General features: G+C 47.1%; 1 long non-coding RNA gene across 2 annotated transcripts in view; it reads left to right on the top strand.

The window, feature by feature from the left end:
* LOC118550292 (uncharacterized) overlaps positions 1-12653 on the top strand; it is a 40828-nt gene extending 28175 nt beyond the window's left edge. The window contains exons 3-5 of one of the 2 annotated variants that reach the window (XR_004924477.2): positions 2213-2385; positions 3740-3793; positions 10851-12653. This is a non-coding gene — a long non-coding RNA (uncharacterized LOC118550292). The remainder of the gene's footprint in view (positions 1-2212; positions 2386-3739; positions 3794-10850) is intronic. The other variant, XR_004924479.2, reaches the window with a different exon arrangement.
* Positions 12654-16247: the final 3594 nt, after the last annotated feature.

The following is a 16247-nucleotide window of genomic DNA, read 5'->3' as shown; positions in this document are numbered from 1 at the left end:
ATTTGATGGGTAGCTGCCAATTCATCTGATTTCTCATGTATATTTCCACAAAGCCTTTTCTTCTCAGACTTTAAGGAGCGGTATGGAAATTTTTCAACAAATTATCATGTCCCATTGCACTATCAACATCCAAAGAGTTGGGAGGAATTATTAGAATCACATTAACAATGGCCTGGCTTTTGGTGTATTTTTCCTCGCAATATTGCAAAATGCTTTTAGATACATTATCATGTGTATCTTCTCATATCCTGAGGAAGCAGCAGTGGAAAGTCTCTTTGTCATGACCTCACAAATAGAGAATCTGAAGTACAGAGAGGTTAAATAAAACTCACAAGAGAATTCACGTCAAGCTGTGAGGTTTATATACTCCATTACCTTTAGAATCTAATTAGATTTCACCTCTCCCAGGGAACTCACGTATTGATTCTGAGAAACCGTCAGGCAACGAGGTCTCTGCCCCATGTATGTGTGCTGTTCCCATGATGGTAGAGTTGCAAGGTCAGGGTGATGGGTAAGGGCATGACCAGAGTCTGTTTTGACCCTTAGTTTCATCACTTGCTAGCTTTGAGACCTTGGGAAAACTACTTAAGTTTTGTGGGCCTTGGCTTTCTTACCTATCAAATGGAAATAACAAGAGTCCCCACTTCATGGAGGCATTTCACAATTAAATAAGACAGTGTAGGCAAAGGGTTTAGCACTGGCCTCACAGAGCAGATACTGAAGGGATGCGGGTGGTTACCATCAGCAATGAGTATTTCTGTCCTTCAAAGTGAGCTTCAGGCATGGAGAGCCTCCCCAAATCTTAGAAGGACTCCTGCTCAGATGGAGGGTAAAAGAACTGCTCTGGGGGGAGGGGATACAGCACCCTGTGAATAGGGACAGTAGTTGGGTATGGATTATTGTTTAGGATGCTTTCAGATTAAACTCAACATGGTCTAAACAAGGGATTTAATCTGATGACAAGAAATTCAAGGGTAGAGCTGCTTCAGGGTTGATTCATTCAGCAACTCCAAAGTCTGCAAGGATCCAGGCAAGTTTATATTTCTTCAGTCTAGCATGCTCAGTAAGTCAGTTTTGACCTTAGGCTAGTTCCCTTCATCATCACAAGATGGCTGCCACATCCCAAGATTACAAACAGCTATAACAAAGTCCAGAAGATGATGAGGGGCTGTTCTCTTTCTTCTCTGTATTTTAAGAAACAAAGAAACCTTTCCCAGAAGCCTCAGATTCCCCCCACCATGTCTCATTGGCCAGAACTAGTCATATCCTCACTCTAAACCAGTCATCGGGACTACCAGTCCCAGAGTCATCAAGATTCTGCTTCTAGGGTTGGAAAGGAGAAACCCAGAGAGGACAGACACCTGCACAAAATCAGGGTTCTGTTAGCAAGGAAGATGTCCGAGTGCCTGTTGGGTAGACTACCAACAGTGTTTGCACTTACCGGATGCTACTGTGATTTGAGACATAAACATGCTTTCTTGAAACTGGGTCTACACATACATAACATTGTGTGAAATGGACATGCATTTTCATAGTAAAAGTCGACATTAACACATCATAACTCTGCCTTACGCTTTTGGGTTTCCGCAGCAAATTTTCTGATTGAGAGCTCTCTCTTGTAACTACGCAGCTTTCAGAACCTCAAAGCATCCAATGTTATAGTCAGATAAAAGTGCAGGGAGGAAAGGGGATATGCAGCCATCCAGGAAGGTAGATATACTACTAGGGACATGTGTTAAAGGCTCATCCCTTGACAGATTGGAACCCAAGACCCCCAGAACTAAAAAGACCCAGAGACATAACTGAGGAGATCTCTTGCCTGTCTCCCCACTGGACACCTCACAAGCCTCACTTTTGCCCCAAAATTAAGCATCTCCCCTGGTCTGGCTGTTCTCCAGTTACAACTTCCAGGAAACTATTTCAGGATGCTAAGGTATTTCTGGAAAGAGCAACAATCTCAGGGAAAGGAAACTCTGCCCTGTACCTGTTGTTTCTGAACCTTAGGGACCCCGCTGGTCTCACAGGGCAGACAGATCCTGGAGAAAACAAACTCTAATTGTCCTGCATTCAGCGGCCAGCCCTCTGAAAGTAAGGTCAGAAGATCCATTTTACTTATAATGCTCTTCCGATTGCAAACCAGAAGACTTTAATTTTGGCTAACTGTATTTTCCCGGGGGTTGAGGTTATTCGGGCAATTTCACTGTGATTCCAGGGACTGCCCAGATGCCCTGAGGGGATCTCTCCACCGTCCTGGAGAGTCATGGAGAGACTCACATCATGGAGAGAGACCCAACAAACATCCCCTCCCCTGCTTGTTGATGGGACGGCTCCTGGAATTGAAGAATTTTTCCATAAGAACATAAATTGTCTGCATGTACATAACAGGTATGCCCTGCTCTCCAAATTTTGAGTACAAATATAATTACATCTCTCTCTCTCTCTCTTTTTTTTTTTTTTTGCTTTCATTTAATCACTAAAGACCCTCTAAAGGAAGCAGCAAGGCCTCTGATCTGCCTTAAACCAGACAACAGCTGGTCTGGCTATCAAATTTTCCAGAAACAGTATCCAAAGTGGTGGTTAACATCCCAATATCCATTCTACCTCCCCCGCCAAAGAATTGTCCAAACAAACTCCCTGGCCAGTGGGAGATGCAATCAACATGTGACCCAGCCCTGGCCACAGAGATGTGAGGGGAAGCTGGGAAAGATGCTTTGTCTCCTGAAAAAGAGTGTTTCACAATCTCCAGGGAGAAATTCTCTGATTTGTCTCTCTCTCTTTTAGTGGCTGCTCTTGGCACCATATTCCTGAGGGTTAGTCACTCCTCACTTCTTGGAGGGGAATAGAATACATCTGGGATAGAAAAACACCAGCTCAACGTGTGTGGACGTTGAATGTTTGGAGCAATAGAGACTAGTGATAGACTGTTTGGCATAATTTTGGAGCTCCCTATTTTTTTCTCAAAGATTAAAGGAAGAAAAGGACCCTTCGCCACTATTTGGTTTAACTCACTCAAATAGATTATGATGTGACAATGGCACTGTGATTTAAGCTTGAATGTGAGGGATTTTTTTTTAAACCTTCTCTCTCTCTCTTTTTTTAAAAGATGTTATTTATTTATTTGACAGAGGGAGACACAGCAAGAGAGGGAACACAAGCAGGGGGAGTGAGAGTGGGAGAAGCAGGCATCCTGCCTAGCAGAGAGCCGGATGCGGGGCTCAATCCCAGGACCCTGGGATCATGACCTGAGCTGAAGGCAGACACTTAACGACTGAGCCACCCAGGTGCCCCGAATGCGAGGGATTTAAAAGCAACTGCTTGAGAGTTGTTTTGCATCTTTAAAAAACCTCATGACTTCAGAATAATTTTGATTTTCCATTCCTATGAATATATGAAGCTAAATGCTTTTAATATGGGGTGCCTGGGTGGCTCAGTCAGTTAAGCATCCGACTCTTAGTTTCAGCTCAGGTCATGATCTCATGGGTCATGAGATCCAGGCTCTGCGCTCAGTGGGGAGTCTGCTTAAAGATTCTCTCCCTCTGCCCCTCCCCCTGCTCATGCTCTCTCCCTCTCTCTCTCTCAAATAAATAAATAAATCTTTTTGAAAAAATAAATGCTTTTAATTCTAAAAGTGCCTTCTCATAATTTCTGAGATCACGGTTGCAAGGCAGAAATTGAAAATTATCCACGAAAGGCCTGTCCAGGCATCCCATCTGTCTACCTCATGCTTTGATCTTTCCAGATGCTCCTGCAGACGCCAGAGGAGAAAGCCAGGTACTACAGAAAAGTCATGTTGGTGAGTCATACTCTTGGGGACTTTTTTTTCCCTCTGAAACTACCCTTTTTTTCAAGTGTGACCTTTGCGATGAGACATAATATCGGTTGACTGTCTAGGCAGTTGTCAGTAGTCACATCCGGGGCCAAATGTGATGATATTAACTGTCAGTCTCCCAACAAAATGTTTATTTCATTAATACCATCGTCACTGGTGTGGTTGAAAGGGTCAAACAAGAAAATGCACGTCGCAGTTCCCTGTGAATTGCAAAGCTCTCTATAAATACGATTGCTCGCCCTCGTTCATTGCAATCCCCGTCAGGGCACAATAACCCCTCTATTGTTGTACACAGAGTTCTTCAGCTTTCCAGTCCTGGCTGACGCTTTTCCAGGATTTATCAAGGTGTCCAGTTCCTTGAAGGGAGGGGTCACTTCTGCACCCCTCTAGTTGCTAACACAGCACACAGATAGGCGAGCTCCAGCGAGCAAGTCAATCGTCATTGAAAATTGGGCCTGATCCCTAGGGGGCAACATCGTCAAACACATCTGGGAGGTCGGACTCCAGCCGACTGTGGGCGGCGGCAGGAAGCGCACCTCCCACCCGGGAAGGCAGGGGAGCCGATATGCAAATGAGGCCAGCCTCCAAGCCCGGAGGCAGTTGGAATTGCCAGACAATCCGGAGGGTTCTGACAGCCCTTCCGTGGGGTTTTAGCTGGCATGGACGTGCGCTACCTTCGCTCCCACATCGCTCGTGGAGCCGCAATCCATCTCTCACACCCACCCCCGCATCCCACCCCGCCCACTCCGACCCAAGAGCTGCCAGTCAAAAACACCTGTAACATCAGGATTATGCCGCTTCTCTAGTAAAAATCAGGAAGGTTAAAATAACAATAAAGCGATGGAGGGAGACCAGAAACGTGAACTGTAAAGCACAACAGAGAAGGAGCTTGGGCACCTGCCAATATTCCATCATTATAAGAGTTGCCAGTTGTTAGGTATGTGCTGGCTGGAAGCTGGACAGCCACCCTCCTCCCTGAGGCCTCGCGCTCATCACATGAAGTGACTGCCCTGCGGAGTGACGAGCCCCAGCCGCACGACCGGGGAGAAGCAGCCCGGGGATTCGCTCGGGGGTCCGTGCCCTTGGCTACCCCTGTATTACGTTAATTCACTCAACAAACATTTATGGACCATTTACTAGGGACCCTGCATACTCCTTGCTGTCAGGGATACAGAGATAAAAGACCCCATCCCCTCCTTTAAGAGCTCGTTTTCCAAAGAACCTCCGGGACTAATCAACAGATGATTTCAGGATGGTATGACTCGGCCATGACTGAGAAGAGCCTCCGAACGCGGGTGGGGCGGCCCAGCAGACACTTCCCGGAGGAACGGACAGGAGCAGCCCTGTTGATGGTCTCTGTGGCACTCCGCACTTGACTACCATATACACTCGACTACCATATGCCTGAAAATTGTCCTGAGGATCTGTGCCGACTACAGGTGTGCATGGCGCCCCTCCCTTGTTCTGCAAGGCCCACTGCACAGCCATCCTGGCAGACTTGCATCAGAACAAGTTTTGAAAGATAAATAGGGGAGCAGGGAGTCAAAGAAGGGAATGGGGTGGGGTGGGGTGGGAGGGTGGAGGGATTCTAGGCGAAGGGAATGGCCTGAGAAAGGTCTCTGTGACCAGAGCATAAGTCCCAAGAAGAATGGGGACGAGAAGACCAAGAAGTAGACAGGAGCCAGGTAACACAGAAGACCCTTTCTATCATGCCAAGGGGCATAGATTTTGTTCTAAAGGTTAGGAGGGTGTTTAGGATAATGTTACACAGGGAAATAGCAATGTCATAAATGTGGTTTCTGAAGTCTCATTATGCCAGCATTATGGAGGATGGGTTGGGACGCAGCAGTCCCTGGCTGAAAAGGCCAGTGAGGGCTTCCTGCAGCATCCAGAAGAGAAAGTACAAGGACCTGAGAAGAGATGGTCATGGTGGGAGGAAGAGGAAGAAGGATTCCAGACTTGTTTCGGAAGTAGAAGAAGAGCTTAGACTTACTGACCAAATCATTGTAAATATGCAACGTGGGAGGATGACTCCAGGATTCTGGTTTAGGTCACCAAGTAGATGGTGACGCCATTTCTTTTAGGTGAGGCCTGGGACAGTGGCTTATTCAGGGCTGCATTATCAGCACAAGGCACAGTGACAAGCACACAGTAGGTAATAAATATTGATGGAATGAATGAGAGCAGGAGTGCCTGAGTGTGGAATATTAATAAAGAACAATGGGAGGGTGGGGTCTGGCTGGTGGTACGTGTTGACTATGAGATGCTCATGATACGGTTGTACAGGTGACACTGGGGTGCAAAAGAGGGATCTGGGCCAAAGGTCTGGACTGGGGAAGCATCCACGTTCACATTCAGAGTAAGGAGAACGGCAGATGAAAGAAGTCATGGTCAGACCCTGGGAAACATGGACAGTTTCCCCAGAAGAACAAAGGCCCTTGGAAAGAGATAAAGGTAAGGCAAGAAGGAATGGTGGGGTAGGGTTCCAAGAAGGAGGGCCTGTCACAGGCCGCTGGAGGCCCAATAGAATGCGAACTGGGATTTATGCATTGAACTTGGCAGCCCGGAGAATAGAGGCCCCATGGCCCTGGCTAGTAGGAATGCTGAGATCCTGCGCTGCTGGTGAAGTGAGCTGAACAGCAACCATGGGAGGCCGGGGCCCGGGGGTCACACCAAGCAGCGATGTGTGGTAGCGGCTTGGGCAGGCTCGAGAGAACCAACTGCTCAATGTTCAGGAATTTTGCAAGCTGGTGTTAAACACAGCCATTATTAAAAGTTAAAACTATATAAACTTACACATTGAATATACCAAAAATAGAAGCAATAACCACCTGAAACTCATCACTTCCTCATTATTGACATTTTCTCTATGCTGTTGAGGTGATTTACATTGACTGTATCTGTTTAGCGCAAATACTTTATCCCCGTGTGTCCCCGCACATCTCTTCCCAACTCGGTGCTCAGCGATGTCAGGGGGACGGCTTGAGATAGGCCCCGGTGGGAATACGTACACTGCAGAGCAAACCCTACAATGCAGGGCTCTTTTCTTCCAGAGAGCTGGTGGTTCACATTTACCAGCACACCGCTGACCGCAGGCCCCCTCCTACTGGGGAGGCCCCCTCCACCGTTGCCTATCGGGGAGCAGCACTGATCTCAGTCCGCTGAGGCTGGTGTAGGAAGAGAGGCTGACAGCAGAGGTTTGCCCAAGGACAGTTCTTAGCTTCAGGAAATGCCAGTGTCACCGTCCTAGGGAGCTCTGTCCAGGTTGATGCAGGGGTCAGCTAGTGAGGCTACAGAGGACCAGGGGACAGGGAGAAAGTAGGTGGCAAGGACGGGGTGGGGGGGCGCGCGGAAATGCCAGTTTCCTGGCCTGACACTCAGTGCTGGATTTCAGGGCCAGAAAAAAACCAGGATTGGGGCAGAGGCCAACCTGGCAGACTGCTCAACCGTACCGTGCTTGGGTGGGAGTGGGAGTAGCGGATGGACCCCGGTCCCCACCCCCTAATGGGGAGCGGGCGTTCGTTCTCACTGCCTCAAGCCTGGCTGATGGGAGCCTGCAGGCAGCTGAGGGGAACCAGCCTGGGGGAGGCAGGATCTGGCAACCAAGCAGAAGGAAGTAAAATGTATTTATTAAAAATAAAATAAAATAAAATAATTTTGAAAAACTCTGATCTGATGGGTAACATGAATCACTGGTTATACTTGGTGGTGTACTGAAGAGAGAGGAGGAAGCGAGGCACATGGTCTATAGAGAATTTTCTTTTTTAAGATTTTATTTCTTTATTTGACAGAGAGAGCACAAGCAGGGGGAGCGGCAGGCAGAGGGAGAAGCAGGCTTCCCACGGAGCAGGGAGCCCGATGCGGGGCTCGATCCCAGGATCCCAAAATCATGACCTGAACCGAAGGCAGACGTTTAACGCACTGAGCCACCCAGGCGCCCCTGGTCTGTAGAGAATTAAAACGTAAGAAGAAAACCAACTAGTCGGCCCGTTTTGTATTATCACCACACGTGGCAGTTCTAAGCGACGGTGGTGATAAGACGGTGCTTCAGGGCAGGCCACCGCCGCGGCCGCCCTCCGCACAGAGCGGCACTTTTGACGGGGTTCTAGGTAACCGGCTGATGGTGTTAGAACAGGTGACATGCTCTCCTTCCGTTCTTCTTTGTGGTTAGTTTCATAGAATCCCTTATTTTTAGAGCGTTGGAGGCATGTGTTGTTTTTCCTTCCGGACGACAACATGCATCACGGGTCCGTGGGGCGCTCGCTGTGTGCGAGGGGTTTAAGAGCACTGTTAGAGACGTAATGTGTTCTCTGGAAAAAATTGGTAGACAGCCTTATTTTGTACACGTAACAAAAGAAGTCAGAAGTTAGCTATGAGTCACCACTTTCCTATTATTCTAGCGTTGAACCCTGCAGAGCAGAAAGAGGTTTGAAGCATAAAAAAGGGCTCTTTAAAAAGAGATGAGCATGCAGATGTGGAAGCTTTGACCTAGAATCAAGTTCTGGGGCATATCAACTGTATGACCGTAGAACTATTCTACTTAACTGCTCTGAGCCTCGGTTTCTCCATTTGTAGAATGGGGCTAAGAACACCTGGCCAGCTACTTCCCAGGTTATTTCTAAAAGTCCAGTGAAACCAGGTATAGGAAGGGGTGATGCATATTATAAAGCATGGTGCTTTCCAGGATTCAAGAAGGGGAAACGTGGAGCCCAGAGCAAGCCTATCTGTGGAGGTTAAATGTAGCTTTAGATCTGGAACTTTCATTTCCACTGCAAATACAGTGTGCTGAGCAAAGTTTGAGGACATCAAAGTGAACATGTGAAATCTGGACACTGGATAAACAGCTCAGTGGGAAAAGGAGCCAGGCCAGGCCTCTCCCGGTGTGGGGCTCACTCCAGGAAGCCAAGTGAAAAAGAAGATTCCAGAGAACAGGGATGCCGTGGCTGAGACTGCGCGTCTCACAAGTTCAGAGTTGCTGTGTCTGGTTGAGAAGGAGAAGTCAGGTCCAGAAGAAGCTCTTGGAGCAACATCTCCAATACCATTTGCCAACTGGCAGATTCGATCTGTAACCAGAAGCCTCTTCTCTTTCTATTGGCTTTGCTGCATTTTTGGAGAGTGAATGATTCTTCTGTTAAGGAGTGTGGTAGAAACCCTATGACCCCCTCCAAATCTCCCAAATCAAATGGAAAATAAACAAAGAGGCCCTCTGGCCTCTTTGTGGCCCGCTTTACAGAGATTATACACTGCAACATAAACGATGAGCTTTTTCTTTACTACCTGGAAGTGGATGGAAAGTTGTTTCCAGAGGTTACTGATGTTGGCATCATGACAATGGGTGATGGGCTGTCAGCCCTCCCAGGCACGGTCCACCTGCCTTCTTTGGTGCTGAGTGGGGGTTGGGGCCCCTCTGCCAGAGCAGGGGAAGGGGGGAGGGCTGGGGAAGTGCTCTGTGCTTCTAGATCAGACCCTCCTGGAATGAAAGAAGCATTTCCACACAGATCTCCAGGACTTCCCCATGGAATTTACATAACTAAAGGCAGAGACAGGTCACTGCAGAAAAGTGTCTGCTCCCCCTGCTAACTAGAGTAAGGCTGAGAACAGGACAGATTGGATTTGAAGGAACGAGCCATTGAGATGATCCTGGGGTTCAGATGTTGACCCAGGAGCAGGTCAGGCAGGGAGCCATGAATCTAGGGACTTGTTCTTCCTTCCTGTTGACACACCAAGTGAGTTTCCTTTCCAGGTGGAACCCTGCCTTTTCCATGAGTCACCCCTCCCTGTGCACTTGCCCGATTCCAGCAGCCCAATCCACCATCTAATGAACCATTTATATTTTCCCAGCCTTCACAAGCTGTCTCATTGGCAACTCCTCAAAACCCCAAGGTGAAGGAGTATGAATTTTATCCTGGAAAACTCTGCAGGTTAAGAAACATGGCCAGGGGCTCCCAATGAATTACTGGCGAGTCTAGAATCGGCCTCATTACGTTTCTAGCATGTTTCACGAACCGCCCAGCCATGCTGCTTCTTGTCCTTTAAATATAATATCTATGAAGTGCACCAGAACCTCACCAGGCGGAATTTTTAGAGCAGAGGAAGAAAACAAAGCAGGTGTTGAGGTTCATTAACCTTACCTTCTTCCCTTTCTAAAAATGGACTCGCTGAGATGTCCAGGCTGCCTATGATAGAAAATTATTCTTGCTTTTATATGCATTTTCAGGTCTATTTTTGAGCCAGTTGGTACACTGAATCAAGAGAGTTTAAACTCTGATATTCTGGATCTCAAATAATCTGGTGCAGCGTTTCCCATCCCTGTGCCCCTCTCTGGATCTGTTTCCAACTGGTCACCCTGCTCGTGCTCATTGGCTTCCACATTGGACCGGCCAGTGACTGCAAAGAAACACAACCTTCATGTCTAATTGAGACCAGGAAGGCCTTTTCCTTGTAAAACTGGGGGGAAAGTATAAATTGCAGAAGCAGTAACCAGCAAATAGACCTGCTATCAGAAGCTGGCTCTCCCCCAGCCATGCCCCAAAGTCTCCACTATAAATATGCAGAGGAAGTAAACCTTAACCACACCGAGGCTAAAAAAAAAAAGACTAGTTTCTGTATGTGGCTTTTGTAAATCAGTTTAATTGCGTCACACTTCCACCTCGAATGCATGACAATAAGGTCCTGGTTACCCAGTAGAAGGCAGAAAAACCCCCAAATGTATCACCGTATAGCACCTTCCTCCACAGTCTGTTTTTCCCTGGGAGCTGACAATGAATCACTTGTTGACAGCAGGGGGCGGTCACGTGGGGGGCGTGAAACACCTCCATGCAGGGAAGCCACGCCCAGCAGGAATGTTGCCGGAGCAGGATGCCCCCCCACTTCCTTGTGGAGGCCACAGATATGACTAAGCCTCTCTGTACTGTATGGAATTAAATAACCATGTGGCAAAAAGTTACGGCTCCCGCCTTGCAACACGAAACTGTAAAATGTGTTGGCAGCGGCTAATACCTCTTGCAAAATATAATTACAGATCCCGATGCTTTGAGAGTTGGCGTGGAAATCATCCAAACCAACTTAAAATAGTAACAAAGGCTGAGTGTGAACCTGTGGCGGAGATTCTCTGAAAAGAGACCAGGAGGAAGGCCAAGCTTTAAGCAGCCTTTTAGGAGCAGAAGAAGATGGCCCCTGCTCCACGATAACCGTCACCCTCAGAGAGAGCTATCCCTCTGACTCGGACCTCACTCTCCTCCACAAGGAATTAGATCTGAAATCCTTACGGGCCAGCGCGGATGTGTCGATATTCCCAGTCCCACCGCATTTCAGGAATGAACTGGGGCACATAGCTAACAGCCACCGGGGTTGGAGGTGTTGTGCTTTTTGTTTTGTTTTGTTTTATCATCTGAATATAGTTCAGTAACTTTCTGGAGAGAAAGGACCTGGGGTGGATTGGGCAGCATCCATCATCAAGAGCCAAATATTTCACATCTGCTAATTTTCCATCTTGACTCTCTTGCAAAAAGACCGTGATATTTATTCACAAGGGAACTTCAGGAACAAGGAGGATCTTAGCTGGGAAAATCTATCACAGCAGACTCCTTTGTTCCAGAAAACATATTAAAAGTCTTGGGCCCATCCACGTGATTGGATGGAAGTTATATTAGCCCATTTCCCCCACTAAGTTATCATTACACAAATATAAAATTAAAAAAAAAAACAACTTTAAAAACAGTTGATCAAAGACAATATTTATGGTACATACATGTTTTCTGGAAGATTTTAATGAGATAAATAGCTGGTTAAATATACATTCACTAATGTAAGCACTGTTTAATTGGACCATGGCTTTTGTCTAGATGTTTTTTCTACTGCTTCGTTCTGACTTGAGTTCTGACACCTGGACATACACTGGGTCATATGCCCAGCTTACTATGTGATTCCCAGGTCTCTGGTAACCCTCGTTCCCCGGTCCCAAGGAGCTGGGCTGGCCTTGTTTGTGCTGTCACCTGCCTCCTGTCTACAGCTGTGGGGACGAGAGGCGCATACCCTACCCAGACTTGGCCACTCACTGGCCCTTCTCCCGGAGAATGAAATGGAACAAAGAAACTTTTCCCAAGCTGGACTTAAAATGTGTAAATGTGGGTGTGGCCAGTGGCCATGTTCCACCCGTTGCACTGGGGAGCAAGGGAAACTGGTCTACAGAAACCAGAGACAAAGCCCTGATTTCTTCCCAGGCTGAAGTCTGGTACCTCCCCGAGGCCCGGCTGCAAGCTCATTCCAGCTTCTATTTGACATTTTCTGAAAACTTACATTTTCCTTATTTGTTTAGCTCTGGCGATTTCTGTCCCATGCAACCAAGAGATCACTAACTGGTACGAATTCTTATCTCAGAGGCACATCATTCCATGGGGTTTTGGGCTCTGGGCTGATTCAACATCGAAAGCCTTTCAGTGTCTCACGGGCACCTGCTCGGTGTTCTCTATGCAGAGGCTACTGGCCATTGGGTGTGAGCTCCAGCTCGGCGCCTTCTAAGCGTGAGAACTTAGCAAGTCCTTTAGCCTCCAAGCGTCTCCGTTTCCTCAGCTGTAAAATGAGATAAATAAGCTAAGAAATGACCATGTGATAAAGCACAAAAAGCTTGAACGTTGGGGTTAGCCTGGGGACAAAATGCCAGTTCAGTCACCTCCCAGAGCCTCAGTGTCCTCATTGGCATGCGACGAGTCCTGCATTATGGGCACATTTATTATTACTATTGCTGTCATTACCGCTGCAGCTCTTCCTTGTCATCTCAGTGAATATGAAAGTTCTTCCTAATCAATAAAGAACAATTCCCTAAATAAAGGGTATCAAGATGCTTTCTTTAAACAAGCAAAAGCAGCTTCTGTTTCATCTCTGTTACTCCGCTGGAGATGGTTAGTTCTCTGTCAATGACGTCTCAGCTCCGGTTGGCTGATCTAGCATGAGGGGCTATAAGACGCTAGGAAATAGACTTCCCCACCCTTTGAAGAAAAGGAGACGTGGCCAGGTAGGGGTGGGAGACAACCAGACCTGGATGCCTGTCCTCAGGCCACTTACTCTCTCTACGTCTCTCTCTGTAAAGCGGGATGCTGACGTCATCTACTTCCTGGGATACTGGACCCCTTCGGGGTGGTGTATATGAAGTGGGACACCACATTAAATATCTTAATGGCAGCCCTCCCTTAGAAGCTGCTCTAACTTTCCTGTCTTCACCCCCTGCAGCAGAAATAGAATCATCACTCCGACAGCTATGAGTGTGTCTCTGTGTTAGCATGAACCCCGACGTGTTTTTCCTCGATCAGCAATTTTCCTACTAGGTCATCAGTTTAGGAAGAGATAAATCAAACCTCCTTCCCTTAACATTTATTACCTTATTTGGGTTTTTTAGGAACTGAAATTTGCATTGAGTGCAACTTAAAGGGAACAATTTTGACAGTTCGAATGTATCAAAATCTGAGTTCATACCAGGATCCTGTTTTCTCTGAAATCACAAACCATTTAAAAACTAAAGTTAAAGGGGGTTCATTCTAGAAAATGAAAAACTGAGGGTCACGCTAAAGATGAAATTATGGTCTGGGTTCCCAAGTTCAGGTCAGAGTCGATTCTCAAAACTGCCCTGGAAAACGGTGGTACTATGAGCTCTTCATGGGGAGTGTTGGGGGCCAGAGGCTGAGCCAAGTGGCAACACGCGGGGGCGGGGCCCAGAAGAGGCGGGGCCCACAGGGGGCGGGGCCCAAGACAGGCACTGCCTGGAGCCCTGTCTGCTTTCTCAGGAATCATCAGCTCACTCTGGTTTGTCCAGGATCATCTCAGTTTTAAGTCTGGGGTCCAGGTAACTCCTCGGTCCCAGGCAAACAGGGACAGTGGGTCACCCCATCTGGCGCTGGTATAAACTGCTTCATGTTCATCTAACCCCTTAGTCTTATTACACATTCTGATCCCCATCTAGTCTATCCCATAGACTTGTCTTAAATTTGTTTCTTTTCCTTTCTTGCCTAAATAGCAGAAAACAAATATAACAGAAGGAAAAAAGTGTTTGAGGATCGATAATCCAGGAGGCTAGAAACCACTGCTCTGACAGCCATGGTCTTGGAGTTGTAGGCAATTGTCCCCCCTTTTCTCAAAGCTCAGGACCTCAAGAGCAGTAAACACCATCCCTGGGGATCAGCAGCACTCATGGCTTAGCTTTATGGCTACGTTCGTTCTCTTACTTTCATATAATTTTTTTATAAGAATATTAATTGGTGCCATTGACACCATACTTAACTTCCTCTTCATACCCCTTCTTCTGCAGTGTGTGGAGCAGGGGAGGAAAGATGTTTCCCCTTTCCAGCCAGAGGAAACACATTTGCAAAGAAAATGAACCCCTGTAGGAAATTCCTCTTGCCTGGTACTTTTTTTTTTTTTAAAGGAAATTTCCTGGGGAGGGGGTGGTTCATCATGGTTATCAAAGTAGTATCTGCATATTGTCACAAACTAGAAGAATACAGAAGGAACCTTAAAAATCACACATAATCCCAGAATGATAGCTTTTCACACATACTGAGTAGCAACACAAGCAGTGGGCTCTTCAGTGAGCAGTACTCCTTCCAGTGGGTTACACCGTCTTCCGCGGGAGCCGCTAGCTGCTCAGAAGGTCTGTGTTCTACAGCCTTTTACAGAGAAACAGCCAGAGCATAAACAGCTCCCTTGTTACTAAATGACAATAGTTCTTTTTCTCCAGGATGCTGAATTTGAACCACAACCCATCCACCAACAAATCTCTGCAGTTTCTATGAGGGAGCAGGCACCCTGGGACCACACTTTCGTGGGCAGGAGACACACTGGGCGAGCGGACTGAGTTGTATCAATGAGCGGAGTGGATGCCAGGGAGCGGGCAGCCAGGGGATCCGTCCTGGTCTGGGAGGCAGAGAAAGCTTCCCAAGGACATTATACTCACGCCAAGACCTGCCAGCTGACTAGGAGGGGCCAGGTGAAGACAGAGAGAAAGGCCAGGGGGCAGCCCCGGAGAAGGCAAGGAGGCTGGAGGAGTGTTCCGTCAGAGAAGCTACACGGGAGAAGGCCAGGGTGACTAAGACACCAGCATGAGCCGAAGATGCTAGAGGAAGTGGGACAGAAAGGGTAAGGTATGAGGGTCTAGGTGCTTGTTTTTGGCTTTCCACCGAGGGCAATGGGAAGCCTCCCAAGGCTCATCCACAGGGCAGGACAGGACCTCTACAGTGAGCAAGCCAGGCTGCAGAGAGCAGGGTGGGTGTGGCAGAGAGTGACTGGAGGTAAGAGGCATCCGGAGAGGGAGAGGGAAAATGGGTATGTTTGCAATGGTCAGAATCAGCCTCAGTGACTGATGAAATATTGGGGTAGGAGGAAAGGTCCAGATGGCAGGTGGCAGAAGGAGGGGTCTGAAAGCTGGAAGGACAGCCCCCCACAGGTGTGTGGCTCGTGCAGTTGCCCAAGCCCATGCTCAGAGGGCCCAGTCCTCTGTTGTTGCTGTCTCAAAATGCTTCATCATTTTTGAACAAGGGGCCCTGCATTTTCATTTTGCACGAGGCCTGCAAATTACATAGCTGGTCCTGCCCAGAGCTAACTGTCTTTTGCATGTTGGTGCAGAATCTTCACTCCACTAATGGCATTTGGACTCCATCCAAGGCCTTGAAATTGTTGATTTATCCTGTCAGGCAGGACATGCGTGTAAAGAAGGATCACTGGACCCCGTTCCGTGCAGTGTGTGTCTGTGAGCATATCAAGGATGGCCTGTGATTAAAGTTCCCGAGAGCAAGGAGACAGAAGACCATTTACTGGCTTTGGAGACAGAAGACTGAGGGCATTTTAGTAACACGAGCTTCGAATTTGCTGCTTGAGTAAAAGAGGGATTTCCCTCATCCCAGTTTCATTTAGTTTAGTAATTAAGCTAAAAAACTTCATTTAGGCCAAAGCTAACTGGATATTGTTTGGCAGAAAAGACTTTGAAAAAATGAGTAATTTATTATTTTATTTGGCTAAGAATTTCATAGGATGCCTGAAGCTCATGCAACACCAAATTTGCGTTGAAAGAGAATTATTATTCAAGGGTTTAAAAGAAAATATATGAATATGTCTATACTTGAACTTCAGGGAAGAAAAAAGAGACAGTCCTTTGCCAAAGCTATAACACAATACACTGATTATTCAGGGAACTCTCTATAAATTTACCAGAATTGCTAATCAGTCTTGTAGGCTCCAGACCAACTAATAACTGTTACTTTTACTACTAAGTGAGAAAATAAACTGTCAAGAATAACTGAGATATAGATCACCATCCTGAATTTCTTTAGGTATCTTATATCCACTAGAGCAGCAAATGTCTATAAAATACTAAAATTACAGAAAGAATAGGGAAAATTTGGCAAGCCCTTCCAAATATTTACAAGGCTAT

The sequence above is a fragment of the Halichoerus grypus genome, chromosome 9, assembly GCF_964656455.1.
Source record: "Halichoerus grypus chromosome 9, mHalGry1.hap1.1, whole genome shotgun sequence".
Taxonomy (NCBI): Eukaryota; Metazoa; Chordata; class Mammalia; order Carnivora; family Phocidae; genus Halichoerus; species Halichoerus grypus.
This window is presented reverse-complemented; position numbering and strand designations above follow the sequence as displayed.